General features: G+C 38.2%; 1 long non-coding RNA gene across 1 annotated transcript; it reads right to left on the bottom strand.

Moving 5' to 3' along the window:
• Positions 1–11,010: 11,010 nt before the first annotated feature.
• Positions 11,011–16,284, bottom strand: LOC140234916 (uncharacterized). Its single transcript, XR_011901660.1, has 2 exons — positions 16,197–16,284; positions 11,011–14,111 (listed from the first exon to the last, which is right to left on the bottom strand). It is a non-coding gene; the product is annotated as an uncharacterized lncRNA (long non-coding RNA).
• Between the last annotated feature and the right edge of the window lie 941 nt (positions 16,285–17,225).

Here is a 17,225-nt window from a genome sequence, read left to right as displayed (position 1 = left end):
GATGCACCACTGGTGATGAAATTACTCAATTGTGTACAGACTTTGTCAGTACGTTTCAACATAAAGTAATGAGTGATAATTTTGATAAGTAATGTTGTCAAACATGCAGATCATGCCTTGGTTAGCTGTCCTTCAAGATGTAACTGATGTTGGTTATCTACTTCCCACCACTACAGGAAATATTCCAGATGGAAGCACTGTCAGTATAAGGTGAGTGTGGCATGAACTTCCCTCCCCTTCTCCCATCCCACTGGTGTATTCGCACACTTTTGCCATGTTATTGTTGAAACCAAGGGCCGTCATTTAAATATCACAGGCTAATTGTTAATTGTACACATTGTAAAATTATTGCCCATTGTACGCTAATGTGTACAAATGTGTCCTTTAAAAGCAAAAAAATTGAATGAGTTAACTATGTGTAAAACATCTGTCATTATGATTGTACTTCTTCACAACTAAACCTCAGCACTTCTGTAGGATTTCTTGTATTCTGCTCTGCTTCATGTTTTGAGAAAATTAGAGGTTTCTTATACTTTTTTTTTCACTTTATAAGATATTTGTAGGAAAATAATGCTATATATTTGGTTTCATAGGCTGCTGACTGGATGGTATAATTGACTAATTTAATGTCTAATGCACTGCAATGACTTCCATGTCTGTTTAATTAGAGGGGCAATCAGGCACAGTTTTACTCTTTTCCATAGAACTCCTTTTAATGACTTACTCTCGATTGACTGATTTTTGTTGCTCATTTCAGATATCTGTTTCTTGGTGATGCTGACTTCCTCTGTCTTAGTTGTGCCGGAGATTAAAAGTAGGGTCATCGGCGGTTGAGTCAGCGTCACATCATCAAGCAACTGTGTGATTTTGAACTTGTTTGACCTGACGATGGTCTCATTGATACTTGGCAGGAATCTTATGTGGTTTTGCAGTATTTCTGACGCATTCAATCTGTCAAAATCTTCATACATGTACTGGTGCACGGACATTTGTTTGGTTGGGTATACTCAGTGAAAGTCATTAATAAGTGAAGACTGTGTACAATTGTACCTGCTACCTGTATTTTAGGTGTAAAACTCATATTTAACGAAACCCCATTCGATAGAGAGGGTCTGTTGCATCCAAAAATTTGTTATATAACCAGTTTAAAAGCCGTCACGACATACCGGTCAGAAATTCCCGGGCTAAATCACCCCGCGCCACTGACAAATCGATTCTCTGAATAATACTAAATAAAATCTTCGAACCGGACTTATCAGTCGCCAACACGCTGTACTGCACGACCATTTTCCGACACCAGGTGTTGTTGTTGTTGTTGTTTTTGATAATTCGCAAACCCGTATCGCGCCCTCTCTCAGTAAAAACGATGTATTTCCTTTTTTTGTGTGTGAAAAGTTCAGGGTCGGGGGGTTTTCTAGGGTCGGGCGGGTTACGCCAATACAATGATTTTTTTTTTTTTTTGCCTTATGGAAGTGTTCCTGTTTGCACAAGGTTTTATATTTAAGTGTTTCTCATGGTTCTTATAATGGGCATTTACTTTAAACAATTATGACTGATAATGGTTTTTATTGATGATGAAGGTTGCCAGTATTGAGTAATGCATTTATATTTAGTTCATTTCTTGAATCTGTAGCATTTGATTTCATGTATTTGAAATTTTGCAATTGGTACATGAATGCCAACTCTTTCATCTGCACTATTGCAGTCTTTCAGCAGTTACAGATTTGTATGATGATAAGATGACAAGAACATTTTAATGTGTAATGCTGCTTAAAGGGACAAAACAAATCATGCCCCTATGAAATTGAATTCAGGTTAGTTCTCTCCCTCCCCTTTCCCAAGTAAACATACAGATTTCATAGTTGTGATGACATTCTCTGTCAGAATCGTCTTTGATATATTTGCAAGCTATATAGCACTGGTTACTCAGAGGAATACCAATACCAATGTCAACCCATCACTCTCAGTCAAGCCATTTTTTTTTTTTTTTTTTTTTTTTTTTTTGGTTGATAGCTGATGATGTTAGGGGAAGGCGAAAGATTGATTATATGGCTCATTGCCAATCATTCCAATGTCTAATCCTCTCAATGTGTTTATGTCACATCCTCAGTCATCATGACATCATAATAGTGTTTGTATTATTTTTATGACAATATTACATCCCTATCACATCGCCAGCTCATCAACATGACATCCTCACATCATCATCATCATTAGATTATCATGACAGAATCCTGATAGCTGAATTACATTCATGAATGTGAACAGGAACCACAAGGAGAACAGTGCAAAGATCACTAAAGTGGCTACCCTCTATGAATAAGACTGAATCATCATCATCATCGTCATTGTCATCAAGACATAATTCTTATACCTTTATAACATCATAGCATCATTCTTACATTATTGTGATATCATCACCAAACACTGTGACATCATCATGACACTAATGTGACATCACATCATTTTCCTATCATTCTTCATATTGTCCCTAAACCGTGACATCATCCTGCCATTAACCTTCCATCGCTTTCCTTTTACCCACTCCAATGAATAGCACTTTTAATGGGATAGAGATTTTATAGTCTCTATGCAAGGGGTAAACCCATTTTATCCTCTTTATTATGAGCAGGTCTAGCTCTGTAAGAATATTGGATATCACCTTGCTCAGTACAAAAATACTGTCTGTGGTGTTTCCTCAGTATTCATGACTCTTTAAATTGCCAGAGGTTACAATGTAAATATCTCGAAATACTGCACCATTTAACTTTGAATGAAATTTTATGATAGATTAATTTGATCACTGTGGTCCAATTGAAATGTACTTACATTGTTAGATTACATGATATGAGCTGAAGGACCCCTGACTGTAAACTATAAACTGCCATATGTAGATTGTTGAAAACAGTAAGATTTACAGTGGAAAGGCAGGATTTACATCCTGGTGTTGGGAAGAAAAATCCACATTCAGTTTTTCACATTGGCTGTGATAATGCTGGAAGAGCATAAACAGAATTGATAGTGTTTAGCTCTCAGTCTTCTAAAGTTCTAGTGGGTTTTCCTTAGTTCAAAAATGTGATTTAGTCCACATTGTGAACAAAGTTCCTTCATAGGTGTGTGAGTTTTTATTGTGTGTCTGTCTGTTTGTCAGTGTTGTTGAGTGTATATGAATCTTTCTTTTGGATTCAGAAATTATTCGTAAATGTACAAATTATCATCTTATCAAGGCGGTACTAGTACCTCCTTGGTCTTATAAAGTTTTTATTTTTCAATTACTTAGCAATGTACAATCCATACAGGAGTGCCTCTCTTGATTGATCATGTTTTCCAGCTTATCTGAGATTCTAATATTAAAGACTTCCTACAGCAAGTGTAATTGTGTGGTATCTCTAGACTGATAAATATCTGCATAGTTCTATTTGTCTCAGAGTTAATTTTAAAGGGGTGTTGACTTCAATCCTGTTTATTTAAGTGATCAATGTGAAATAGTTTTGTTTATTGACAAAGTTGAACAAAGTTGCTTACAATATTCACTGGAACTGGAAATACAAATGAAGTCAGTGACACGATGGGTGCATCTGTTTTACACTCTACATCTTTATTAAAGTTGTACATATATACTGAATAATATACTAGTATGTGGTAACGGTTCAGCATTGATGTTCATAAGGCCTTGTGTGTAGTCTTGACTTTCAGACCCACCTTATCTTTGACACAGTTGTAGTCTGTATCATGTTAACTCTGATTGTTTGTAGGTTGTTTTCACAGTGAAGTACACAGCAGGATCCTGTATAAACTATTGATGTGCAGTAGTCATACTCAGAGAATGGGACTTCATTGGATGATACAATACTTTACATTGATGATCTTTGTCCTGTAATGGCGGCTGACAGTAGACTTGTGTAAGCCAAGTTTTCATGTTAACAAGAATTTGATTATGTGTTCAGTGCCTTCAAAGATCAGTGTACATGTACCACTTGCGAGTAAGAATCTTTATGTCTGGAGGTGCTTCAAGTCTGGCTTAACAGAGTTTCCTCTTAACCAATTGAGAACCAGTCGGAGTATACTAGGGCAGGTGTCTATGGGAAATGCTTGTTGTCGCAAAATCAGTCAGTCCTCATTGGGTTAAGGCTAACTTGTGTCGTAAGCAAATTTCTGCCCCCTCTGATTGAAACAGGTTTACAGTATACAGCATAATTTCAGAGCAGAAGCATTGTACTTGCCATTCAAAATTAGCATTCATTAATTATTGTGAGACTGAAATGAAATGAATTTGAAAAATATAGAAAAAAAAAGATATGTGACAAGGCATGTACATTTGTGCCAATTGCCTCATTTAGATTGTAGAAGATTGGAATTTGATTTCATGAATTTGAAAGATTGGAATTTGTGACACCTTGATTGTGGCATTAAGCTGGCAATGCCAGAGAAGCTTCAACCACATGACATGTAAGAAATATGATTGAAGCTTGGAAGTTAAGGGATCTGTTTTTGATAGAAAAGAAAGATCCCTTCTGAAATGAATCAAACCTGCATTAATTACTTGCGACTTTTCAAAGTGTAATATTTCAAATATTGACTGGATGTGCCATGCCTACGAGCCCCCTACATGTTACATTGTAAGTGGATCAGTGTTGTAATTGTTGAAGTGCTTCAAGTCTTTTTTGAAAAGGCACTATATACTGTAATTATTGGTTATCATATGGGCATTTCCGTGAGTTGTGCGACATGACCACCAAAATTTTACCCGCATATTTCAGGACAACTGATAATCTTACTTTGTTAGCCATAGTTTGAAGTGTGTGAAACCAACTTTACCTTTAAGAAAAGTTCCCTTTTGTGCATTTTTATACCTTTTGAAACCAGAAAGCATTTCTTGACCTAAAAATCCCTAAAAATGCATTTTTGTTGCTCTTTGTGATTATTTTTTATATTTGAGGCTCAAATCAAACTTTGTTTGGTTTTACAAATCAAAAATATATTAATCTAGCAGTAAATAAAGTGGAGACCTCGATATAAGATATTACTTTGGACACCAGCGTGCTCTTACATAGCTCGAGAAGCTGCTGTAACGTGAGTTACCGAAATATGAACTTTTTAACCTAGCAATTTTACTATGCCCAACTGAGACATGGTATTTTGGATTATCAAATAACTATGCAGCACACATCCAAGAAATATGATGGGACTTATAGTCTTTGCTTCAAATTCTCATAACAGAGGTCTTAAAATTGTAACGTGAGTTACCATGTAACGTGAGTTACCACAATGTAACGTGAGTTACCAACATGATTTTTCTTTAATACCAAGAAATGATTGAAGGCTGTGATTGTAAGTAACCAATGAGTACATGATTACTGAACTCTTGTATTAAGATTCTATTTCCAGTAGATTGTTATTCTCTTGGTCTCTCTCCATCACCAAACCAACTGGTCTACATATACAATGTATTAATTACACATGTTCATCACGTGTTAACTTCTGAAAGAAACTGTTCCATATTTACTATTTAATATTACAGTGCATGTACTGTAGTATACTGATCTGTTACGAAAGTTGTTAAAAGACATTTCTTCTAAAGCTGCATGGACCTTGTTCCAGCAAATTATCAAAATGTTGTGATAACTATTAATAGCCTCCTGATTGGGATAATCACTGCATGATTACTCTTGAAAAGTTCTTGTTTTTGTAATTCAAGTGATTACTATTTGACATTTCATAGTTTATACCTACCTGTATAGACCAAAGCCATTGTTTATGAGGCTGAAACATTTACATGTATGAACAGAATTTTAAGATTGGAGCTCGCTTCCTGCTGTTTTTCTGAGATTTTTGAGAACTGAACATTGTGAATTTGACACGCTTATGTGTTTTATACTATTCTACTCTGAGGTTTTAGCTATTTTGTTGCAAAATCCTACAATGAAACTTTTCCATGTTTACTGTAATTTACTTTACATGCTGATCTATTACCAAAAACTTGTTGAATGTGAACCTCATTATCAGACATTTTCTTTAAGAGCTGGACAGTCATGTACCTTAAAGCAAACTATCAACATTTTGTGATATTAATAGTTAGCCTCCTGATCACAAAATATTTTTATTCATGTTTTTCATTGGGATTTACTGCTTCAATCTGCTTGATTACTCTAGAAAATACTGGTATACTTTTTACATGTATGTACAATTGAAATAATGGCTACTTGACATTTCATAGACCAAAGCCATTGTTTTTTAAGGCTTAAACATTTATGAACATGTTTTATTAAACTGATCAATACTGGTAGCAGATAACTAAAATCTATCTGCAGTTTCTGTAGTTCAATTCTAATTTCTGTACCAGTTTAGTATAAGAATTTGTAAACAAATCAAACATACAAACAATTGATTATTAGGTAATTCAAACAATTATCAAATAATTGGAATATAAATTGCATTGTTTAAAAGTTAAAAGATTTATTGAAATATTCATTTCTGAACCTTTAAACTCTCCACAGACTACAAAGTCTTTAGTCTCGTGACTCAGTGTATTAAATGGAATAGTTTATGGATGACTTGTTTTATCTAGATAGCCTGAAATCCATTTAAATCTAGTAAAAAAAAACAAAAACAATCAAATCAAATTCTCAATTAAATCCTCAATTTCTGATGCATTTGTTAACTGGAAAAGAGTGTAATTTAATGAAATAGACTCTGTTTCATATCATTTTGTTGAATACAATTTTGTCTCAGTACAAATGAAAGCTTGGAAAACGACTCAATTAAAAATGAAATTTATCTTCAAGTTGGTATTCTAAATGTAAAGTTTCCTGCCTTTTGGTAATCTCAAGGATAAAATGGGATTAATTACTGTCAGATCAATGTTCAAATCAATTTAGATTCTTTATTCATGGAGTTTGTTTGTGAAAAAAAGTTGTCTTGGTAAGTTTTCTTTGGATTATTAAGACAAAAAATTGTCTTGTGATCATGTGGACAAACTGTAACGTGAGTTACCGTAACGTGAGTTACCGCTTCACATGACAATACCTGGAGAATGTAAGACAATTTGAATTTTTACTATACTTGGTGATGTATGTTGTTAGTCCATGACCTTGACACAATAGACTTTAAAGTCTCTCTGTTTCTTGTTTGAGGAAACTTTTGAATATAAGACATGCCAAATTTTTGCATGTCCAAATTATGTAACGTGAGTTACCGACATTTGTAGTGTTTTTTCTCATAGTTCTCCTAAGAGTCTGTGGATGTAATGTTGCTGTGAGGTAGGATGGAGGTGCATGATCCTCATTCACATACAGTAACTCATATCACTAATTAGGTTTTAAGGATATTGATATCAACGACCTAATTTTGAGTTCAAAATGTAACGTGAGTTACCGTGGAAATGCCCATATGTTATTATGTTTTATCTGTGAGTGTCTGATGAAGAAAATGTATGTTTCAATATCTCTCATGTTTCAACAGGAGAAATATGGGGGTTATTTCAGTGCAAATTGTAATCTGCGATGCAACTTTTACAACATAACGGTAAGCATACAAATTTTACCTGGTAATACATGTACTCAGTAATATTCAGATCTTACTCAGTAACATGACATAACAATGCCATAATGTTAGAAATACTGCCTGCTGGCTCATCTGTGAAATAAGTTCAGCCTCTGAAATCTCGTTACTTCTGGCCATAAGTGGGCGATTCATGACAGGAAACAATTTATCCCCCAAAACTGTGTGGCCTACAGGTGACATCTCTTGGGTCTGTTGTGAATGGAAAATATGGACTGATAACAAAGGGACTGTACCCAAACTACTGTGAAAGCAGTGTGGTTCAGAGCTCTTTAGTAGGTTGTGTGGAATACATACAACAGCAGTGCGAGCTGTCTTGTTGAATAATGGCAAGCCAATTTGAATATACAGTGTTATTTACATAAACTTTGTATTTCTTTTATGTCCAGAATTGTTAATGACTGCAATTAAATTTCCATCTTGTGATTGATATGGCACGAATATCTTTCCTTGTTTTTAAACTTGGCATACAAAGTGAAAGGAGTGATTGAATGCGTGAGTGGATGAATGATACATTTATGACTGAAAGAATATTTATGACTGAAAAAATTTATGACTGAAAAAGTGAGATAGTTACTACGTACATCATATAGCTGTGTACACAACTGAATGACGCCATCCCACAAACTGTAAGTTTTCTATATATATTGTAAGTTGTGCGACTGGAAACAACCAGTTCATTGTGAATGGGCAAATCAGTTTACTGCTGCTCAGAAGAGTACAGTACAAATGTATATGCTCCAGGTGAATGACTGCAAAATTAGAGGTTTTGGTGTTTGTTTGTTTTTTTCATACAAGATGCAGTGCAACATACTACTAGTACTCGAGGAATAATAACAGTGTTGAAAGTATGGAGACCTATAAGTGAACAAACCATAAGAGCAATCAAATGAAAACACACACACACACACACACACCCTCACCCTCACATACAAAAAAAAAAAAAAAAAACTTGGCACATAATAGCATATATGTGTTCCTTTTCAATCCATGACTATGATTGTGATGAAATTAGTGTATCATCCTTGCAAGTTTTATAACATGGATTCTATATTTGTATCCAGTTTTATTCATTCTTTGATAACTGCTGCAAAAGTTCCAACACAAATGAAAATACAGTCAACCTTGCTTAAGCTGGCCTCGCATAAGTCAAATAATCACCCAAGTCAAAGGTCCTTTTCAAGTCCTCTTTATACCGGTACATTCTATTAATTTTAATCCCTCATTAGTTGAATTTTCTCTGATCGAAGCTATTTCTTCAGTCCAAATAGATTCAACATGGGCAAGGTTGACTGTAGTTCAATTCCTTCAACATATTCTACAAACATTTATTGACATTTTGATACTACATATGGAATATGTTTGCCGTAGTTCAATGGCACCTCTACTAACCACCACACAACACTTCTCCCATCTATTCAGACGTGAAGTTTTAAATGACAATCTCCTAGAGTGCAAATATGGACTGCTCTTCGGGGAATTGTTGATATCATTACCACGAGGGATCTCGGCTCTGTGCTATGACCCAAGGAACCTTACAGGGGCACCGATAGCAACAACTGCCTTGAAGAAAAGCAGTTCATATCTGTACATACATGTATTATATAATGAAGAAAATTGTAATATATTGTAAGTTGATGGCAATAGCTCTTGGATAGCCAATTCACACATCTGCGCTGCCATTTCACGTGCATTGCAATCGTATTGGATATTGGTCACCTCTCTCACTATTGAAGCCAAGTGCTTACCCTACATGTGCATATGAATGTGCTGCTACAAATCAAGAGGGCAGTTTAGTATAATATGGGTCAGTTTGGGTACTGTGGGAACTACAGGTAATTGCTGACTGAATGCCCCAATTCTTAACCAATCAAACTTGAAGATTCATCAAATGAAGTATCTGGTTGTAGTGATGAAGTATGTATCTGGTTGTATAGTGATGAGGTATATAGCTGGTTGTATAGTGATGATGTGATGAAATACTAGTACTATGTATTTGTATTGTGATGATGTAACCCCGGCGCGGAGCGCTGTAACCAGTAACGTGTTGGGGTCGCTGCTGCATGCGGTTACCGCTGATGTTGCTCTGCCACGGCCACGACCTGATCCCGATCTCGCGCTCGCCAACTGGCAATGGTGAATCTTTTGCATAACGCCATGGCGGGATCATTCCTACTCCCACTTTCAGAACAGTGGAAGCCCATGGCCCATGCGTGAAGTCTTGAGCTAGATCGACATCGAAATCGCGAAAGCTACCGCGCTCAAAACCCACCACTCGATCGAGCATCCCACCGCGGCGGCCAGCGGCTGCGCCGCGCCGATGACGGGCTAGCTAGCTGTAGTGTGCTATGCATGGTACACGTGCAGTGTATGCATGCGTACGTGTTGCGCTGCATATGTAGACAAGTCGCATGGGCCAGCTTGGTACACAGCGAATATTGCGCACTCGTTTTGTCGAACGTATTTTGTCATGAAACGTATTTCAGCTCATGAAATGTATTTTCATGGAATGGTTTTTCGTTCATCGAATGATTTTTTTTTTCGAAAGTATGGAAAGCCATGTATGTAAAACACTTTTTGTCAAATATATTTTGGGTCTAATATATTTTTGTTGAAATGAATATATTTTGTCGAATATATTTTCGTCAGATATTTTTGGTCAAATATATTTTGGGTCAAACATATTTTGTGTCAAATATATTTTTGGTGAAATATATATTTTGTCGAATATATTTTTGGTCAAATATATTTTTGGTCAAATATAATTTTGGTCAAATATATTTTGGTGAAATATATGTATATTTTTGTCAAATATATATTTTGGTCAAACCTATATATTTTTTTTGTCAAATATATATTTTGTTTGAATATATTTTTGTCAAATACATATTTTATTGAATATATCTTTTATCAAATATATATTTTGTCGAATATATTTTTGTTGAATGAAATTTTACTTGATGAAATGGTTTTTTAGTTGGTGTCGAACATAAATATTTGATTCCCCTCTGGCGCGCCATACACCAGTGATAGGTAGGAGTGTGACCCACTTGATGTCTATGCTATCACCGAGTACCGGGCAGTGAGATACCTAGGTTGCAGGGTCTGACACCGACAGAGTGAGTGCAGAACTTGCAAGGAACTGTTGACAGGGCCTAGAAATGTATCTGTGGAGTGTGTGCTGGTTAAAATCCCGGCGGGGTGAGATCCGGATAGTGTCATGAGACTAGTGGAAAGACGCGTGTTATTTATTCTTGTTGTTTGCGTATTTTATTGAGCCGTGCTTTATAAAGGAGAAAACCAAGGAAGACTGCTTGCAGTCTAGATTTGGAGACAAATGCCAGGAACAGAGCTAAGTAACATCTAGAATGGAGGACCGGTAATTCAATTTCAGTTAAAGACACTATAAGTATAACCAAAAGTTGATAGAATCTAAGTTCACACAGAGTGTAATGTTAGTAATAATAGCACTTTATTAGAAAAGTGGTCTAGTATTAAGTTAGTATGAACATGTAAGTAAAGAAACGCACTCATACTTCTCCTAAAAAGGTAATAATATAAGAATTGGGGCACAGAGTATAAGTATCAATACTAGATTTTCTAAAATGGAAACAATCCGTGTGTAAATGTTTGAATTGTATGATACTGTAAAGTGTACAGAGTATACATATATGTAATCACACTTTGCGACAATGTACATAGAAGTTTGGAATTAAACGTTCAGTGTTGTTGTGAATTCAATTCCTGCTTGAGCAGACTAAGTTACGAAGAAAGTCAAGTGTTGTGTGACGAATGACTGCAAGTCTGTTTAGTGATCCGTGGTTGCAGTTGTGATAGTGAAGTAATCTAAAGAGTAGCAGTAGAACAAGACCATCATCCCACGACCGCGTCCATATACTGTGGACAAACGAACCCGTCATCGACGCTCGAGCCAGTTTAAGTAATCAGTTTGGTAAGAACTTTGTGACTGAGAGAGAAGGGATTACTAGTAGTTAGGATACACTGTAGGAATGCCAGAATGTGGGTGCCGCAATTTACAAGTGAAATGTACATGACAGTTAGGCCTGTTGACCTTACGCTCGAGAGTGGTTGAGAATGCTTAGCATGCCAGTCTGACTGTGTGTGTGCTGGAAACACGTGTGGCGAAATTGTCGCTGTATGGAGTGTTGTGGTGCAATGACTGAAACGTGCACAGCTGACTCGTGGTATTTAAATATCAACACTAGCTATTCTGACAGTCACGATTATGCACAAAAACACTAAATATCGAATTATCAACTCACCTATATTATGCTGAATGCTTGAATGATGAGATTGTTAGAAACTTGGCATAGAAGTCTTGTTGAAACAGGAGATTTAGTGCAAAATCACGAGACTCACTGTATTGAGGTGCCTGTAGCAATGGCTTAGTAGGACTGTTTGGCGGTCAAGTCAGTTATCTCATTTGCATGTACGCACTTTTAACCAATAGCACATACAGTGTGATAGTGGCATTCAGGGTCGATTAGGCACTTATAAAAGGAGCTTTCTGATTGGTCAGTGTTTGTTATGAATAGATTCTAGTTAATCTCCCTCTCTCTCTGTAGTTCTGCTGACAATAAGAAAGTTATGTTGTTGGCAAGGCGTGGTTTACCTGAACAAACCTGGTGGCAGCATTACCTTCGAATGAGTGATAGTTGATGAGATTTGATTGATTGAGCTACCGTTACGGAGATCTAGCCTTGTTACTGTTTGGTGGCAGATAGGACAAATCTTTTAAGATCGCCACCCCAAATTGGTACATGGTCACGATCAAATACCGTTACATATTTTTGGTGGCAGCGGTGGGATGGTCACGCTGCACTAGTTCAGATTAAAATTTGTGTAAGCGGTGGGATGGTCACGCTGCACTAGTTCAGATTAAAATTTGTGTAAGCGGTGGGATGGTCACGCTGCACTAGTTCAGATTAAAATTTTTGTAAGCAGAGTGATGGTTCAGTCTTTACTTCAGAAATTATATTTCTGTGAGCGGTCTGATGGTATATTGTAAAGGTCTAAGTCAGAATTTCAACTTAGTGAATTTTGTATTAGGACAGTAGAAGAAAATTTGTTGGTATGGTTACAAACAGGTTGCTAGTTTTGGAAATAGTACTTAGGCTTAAAGCACTAACAAATACTTAGTGGTTAAAAGTAAAGTACAGAATATGAGGTGATTGTGCTATCTTGGACACTGGTATTACATGACAAATCGTTGGAGTTTTGGAGAACTTGTGCCGTTGTGGAGATAAGGCGATGTAGTGACGTTGAAGTTGTGAGTTACTAGGTGAACAGCAGGGAGCTGTGAGACCTGTGTAAAGATATTGATGTGGAGAAGTTACAGTGACGTTGGTAGTGAAGTTTGAGGTTAGGACAGCTGGACTGTCGAGGGGTTCATGTAGTACCTGTGCTCTGAAATAGACTGAAAATTCTGAGTACCAAGTAATAAAGTACTGTTCTTAAATTTGGTTGGGAGTGTAGGAGAGTATGAGTGCATATTATTATAGCGTATTAATACACTTAAGATAGTTGAGTATCAGTAAAAATGCACACTTCGAACCTTAGTGTAAGTTGGAACTCTATTCACGAACTGGTTGGTTAGAGTTAAAGTGAAAGAGTAGTACATAGGTGACTAGTTGCATAGGGGAGCTTGCTCCTGATTGTTTGTAAGAGACACGTTCACAAACCCCATTTCTACGCTAAAAATAAAAAGGCGGTCATGACTGAAGCTAGTCCAGTGAGTCCTGTGACGATGACAGAGGGTACTGGTGGGGGTGATGATGTAGTCACTAGAAGTTGGGCTGTTGATGGTATGGATCCAGAGATAGCTGTCAGAATGAATGAGTATGGTGATAGCATCCCACCAAGAAGACGACGTGAATATACCGCTAGTCAGTTTGATGCCAACCCCCGCTATGTCGCAAGTGATGTCCCAACTGAAGTGATGATGCGAACCGCAGATGTACATCGCAAGGATGTCATTCCCGACAAGTTCAGTGGCAAGATGCCGTGGGCTGATTATCGCCGTCATTTTGAGGTTTGCAAAGAGTTGAATTCGTGGACTGACTCTGAGGCTGGGCAGTATTTGGCGACTCGTTTGCAGGGACCTGCTTTGAAGGTGTTGTCAAATTTGCCTCCTGGTGCACCCATTTCTTACAAGGACTTAGTGGAGCACTTGGAACATAGATTTGGTCCAGGGGAGCATGCTGAAAATTTCTTGATGGAACTTAGAATGAGGCGTCGTGGGAAAGATGAGACTCTGCAAGAACTCGGCCAAGCCATCCGTGATTTGACTGCCTTAGCTTACCCCGAACTGAGTAATGATGCACGTGAGAGACTGGCGCGTGGACATTTCTCAGAAGCAATTGATGACTCAGAGATTCGTAGTGGCATATTCCGTGCGCATGCAACGACTTTAGATGAGGCAATCCGTGCAGGGCTCGCGACAGAATCCTTTTTGAAGGTAGAGAAAGCTCGCGAGAGATGTAGGCCAACTCGATACGTCAGGACAGTGGAGAACCAGGTCCAGGCTGCACCTGTGAATGACAAAATGAGACATGAAATTGATGAGCTGAAATCTACTCTCAAACAGTTGACTGAAGTGTTGAGACAGAGTGATGTGAGACCAAAGATTGATAGATCTACTGTCACATGTTTTGCTTGCCAGCAGGTTGGACACTTTAGTAGGGAGTGCCCAAATCGTGGAGCTCAGCAGGGAAACGACAGGAGGCCTTCCCTGTTGGCCAGGGGACGGCCCAACTACCAGCGATCAGGCCCACACAACTAGATGATGAACAGCAGAATAACAGAACTAGAATTTGCACTATCAGTGATGTCAGTTACACTATGTTCATTCCAGTGATGATTGATGACAGACAGTTGCATTTCTTAATTGACACTGGAGCAACAATTTCATTAATTTCTCATGATGTAGTCAGCACAATGCATCAAGCAAATATGTGTCATTCTGCAGTACAGCTTTCTCAGGCAAATGGATCTGCAATTAGAGTGTATGGAGAAATTGAAGTAGAGATGGAGATTGGAAGTAGAGTACATGAAGTTGAGTTGGTGGTAGCAGATATTGAGCAAGATGGAATTTTGGGGATGGATTTTCTCCAATGCACCAATGCGAGAATAAACTGTGAAGAGGAGTTAGTTGTGATAGACAATGAGGTTATTTCCTGTGCCAGTATGAGTGATGAACGAAGTCGTGTTCAAAGAGTTGAAGTTAGCGCTGATGAAATAATTGATGATGTACCCAAACACTTGAGAGACTTGTATATCGAAGCAACAGCCAACATTGATGAGCGACAGCATGCCAAAATAGCCGAGATGTTAGCTGAGTATGGAGACGTATTTGCAAGAGGAGACAATGACATAGGTCGAACTACGATGATGTATCACTCCATTCACACGACATGTAATGCACCACTACGACAAGGGCCAAGACGTCCGCCTATGGGTCTGAAAGATGAAATCGACAAACAAGTGAAAGAAATGTTAGAACGAGGCATAATCAAGCCATCATGCAGCCCGTGGTCTTCCCCTGTTGTACTCGTGGATAAGAAAGACGGTACCAAGAGGTTTTGTGTAGATTATCGCCTACTCAACAAACACACTGTGAAAGACTCGTTTCCCCTTCCAAGAATAGATGAGTCGATTGATGCTCTTGATGGTGCAAAGTATTTCTGCACACTAGACTTAGCCTCTGGTTACTGGCAGGTTCCCCTTGATGATGATGCAAAGTTGAAGTCGGCTTTTGTTGTGCCTGGAGGTCTGTACCAATTTGAAGTGATGCCTTTTGGGTTATCAAATGCACCGTCTACTTTTGAGAGATTGATGGAAACTGTGCTGGCAGGACTTCATTGGAAGATACTACTCATTTACTTGGATGATGTTATTGTATTCGGCTCATCAGTAGAGGAGGTGATCGACAGACTCAAACTCGTTCTAGATCGTCTGAGAAGTGCTAACTTGAAGTTGAAACCCAAGAAATGTCACCTGTTCAAGAGAGAAGTCCTCTACCTTGGTCACATTGTGTCTGATAACGGAGTACGCACAGATCCTGAGAAGATAGAATCAATCAAATCGTGGCCTACACCTGCTAACACAACTGATGTCAGAAGTTTTCTCGGCCTGGCGTCATATTATCGCAGGTACATTAAGGACTTTGCTGAAATTGCAAGACCACTTCATGTCCTCACTCAGAAAGAGAAGAAATTTGACTGGAGCTCAGAGTGTGAGACGGCATTCCAGACTTTGAAGGAGAAGTTAACAACCTCCCCAATTCTAGCCTACCCAAGAGAAGGAGTACCATTTCTTATGGACACTGATGCAAGCAAGTATGCTATCGGGGCCGTGTTATCACAAGCACAAGATGGGCATGAGAGAGTCATAGCCTATGCAAGTCGCACTTTGAATCGAGCAGAACAAAACTATTGCGTGACGAGACGAGAGCTGTTAGCGATTGTTCACTTTCTGAAGCACTTTCGTCATTATCTCTATGGTCAAGAAGTCCAAGTTCGAACAGATCATGGCGCACTGACATGGTTACTCAATTTCAAGAATCCTGAAGGTCAGCTAGCTAGATGGTTAGAGATAGTTACTCAGTATCGCCTTACCTTGGTTCATCGCGCTGGAAGAGTTCACATGAATGCTGACGGACTGTCAAGACGCCCTTGTTCCCAGTGTGGCCGCCTAAATGATGCCTGTGTAGGAAACAGAGACAGTGAATTAGATACTGATGACTAAGCGTGTCGAGTAGTTAATTGAAATGGTGGAGTAAACTACGAAGTTATTGAAGTTTCAGACATTTGAATTTTAGTGTTGTTGTTGCTGTTGTTTCTTACTTAGATACAAGTTATTCATGGATGATGGCTGAGAATACAGCTTTTGATGTAGATGAGTTGACAGAGAGAGTTGCTGCAATTACTTTGCTTCCCTCTGTGACGTTTGAGAGAATTAGACGAGCACAACAGCAAGATGCTGACATCAAACATGTGTTGAGATGGAAAGAAACAAATGATGTGAAGCCAGAATGGAAAGAAGTGTCTGCCCTTTCCTCTGCAGTGAAAACCTATTGGGTGAACTGGGATTTACTGGCAGTGCGAGATGGGGTATTGATGAGAAAATGGGAGTCTGTTGATGGTAGTGATGTGACTTGGAAACTTGTTCTCCCTCGTACACTACGACCAGAGATTTTGATGGAATTGCATAATTCTCCGACAGCTGGACACTTAGGGGTACATAAGTTGCTTCACAAAGTACAGCAGAGGTATTATTGGGTAGGACTTGCAAGTGATGTGAGGTCATGGGTGAGAAAATGCAACACTTGTGCCATGATGAAGAATCCGCCCAAGAGACTTCTTGCCCCTTTGCAGCAATATGGAGTTGGAGCCCCATTAGAGCGTGTTGCGATGGATATCATGGGACCCCTACCTAAGACTGATAGAGGGAATGTCTATGTGCTTGTCATCGGAGATTACTTTACTAAATGGATTGAAGCTTTTGCCATTCCTAACCAAGAAGCTGTGACGGTTGCTAAGGTCTTTGTTGAGGAATTCATTTGTTGATTTGGGATACCCAAAGAGTTACACACTGACCAGGGACGCAACTTTGAGTCCACACTGATGAAGGAAGTATGTAAGATG

Source organism: Diadema setosum, chromosome 1 (assembly GCF_964275005.1).
Source record: "Diadema setosum chromosome 1, eeDiaSeto1, whole genome shotgun sequence".
Classification (NCBI taxonomy): domain Eukaryota; kingdom Metazoa; phylum Echinodermata; class Echinoidea; order Diadematoida; family Diadematidae; genus Diadema; species Diadema setosum.
Note: the sequence above shows the minus strand (reverse complement) of the source record. Positions and strands in the feature narration are given on the sequence as shown.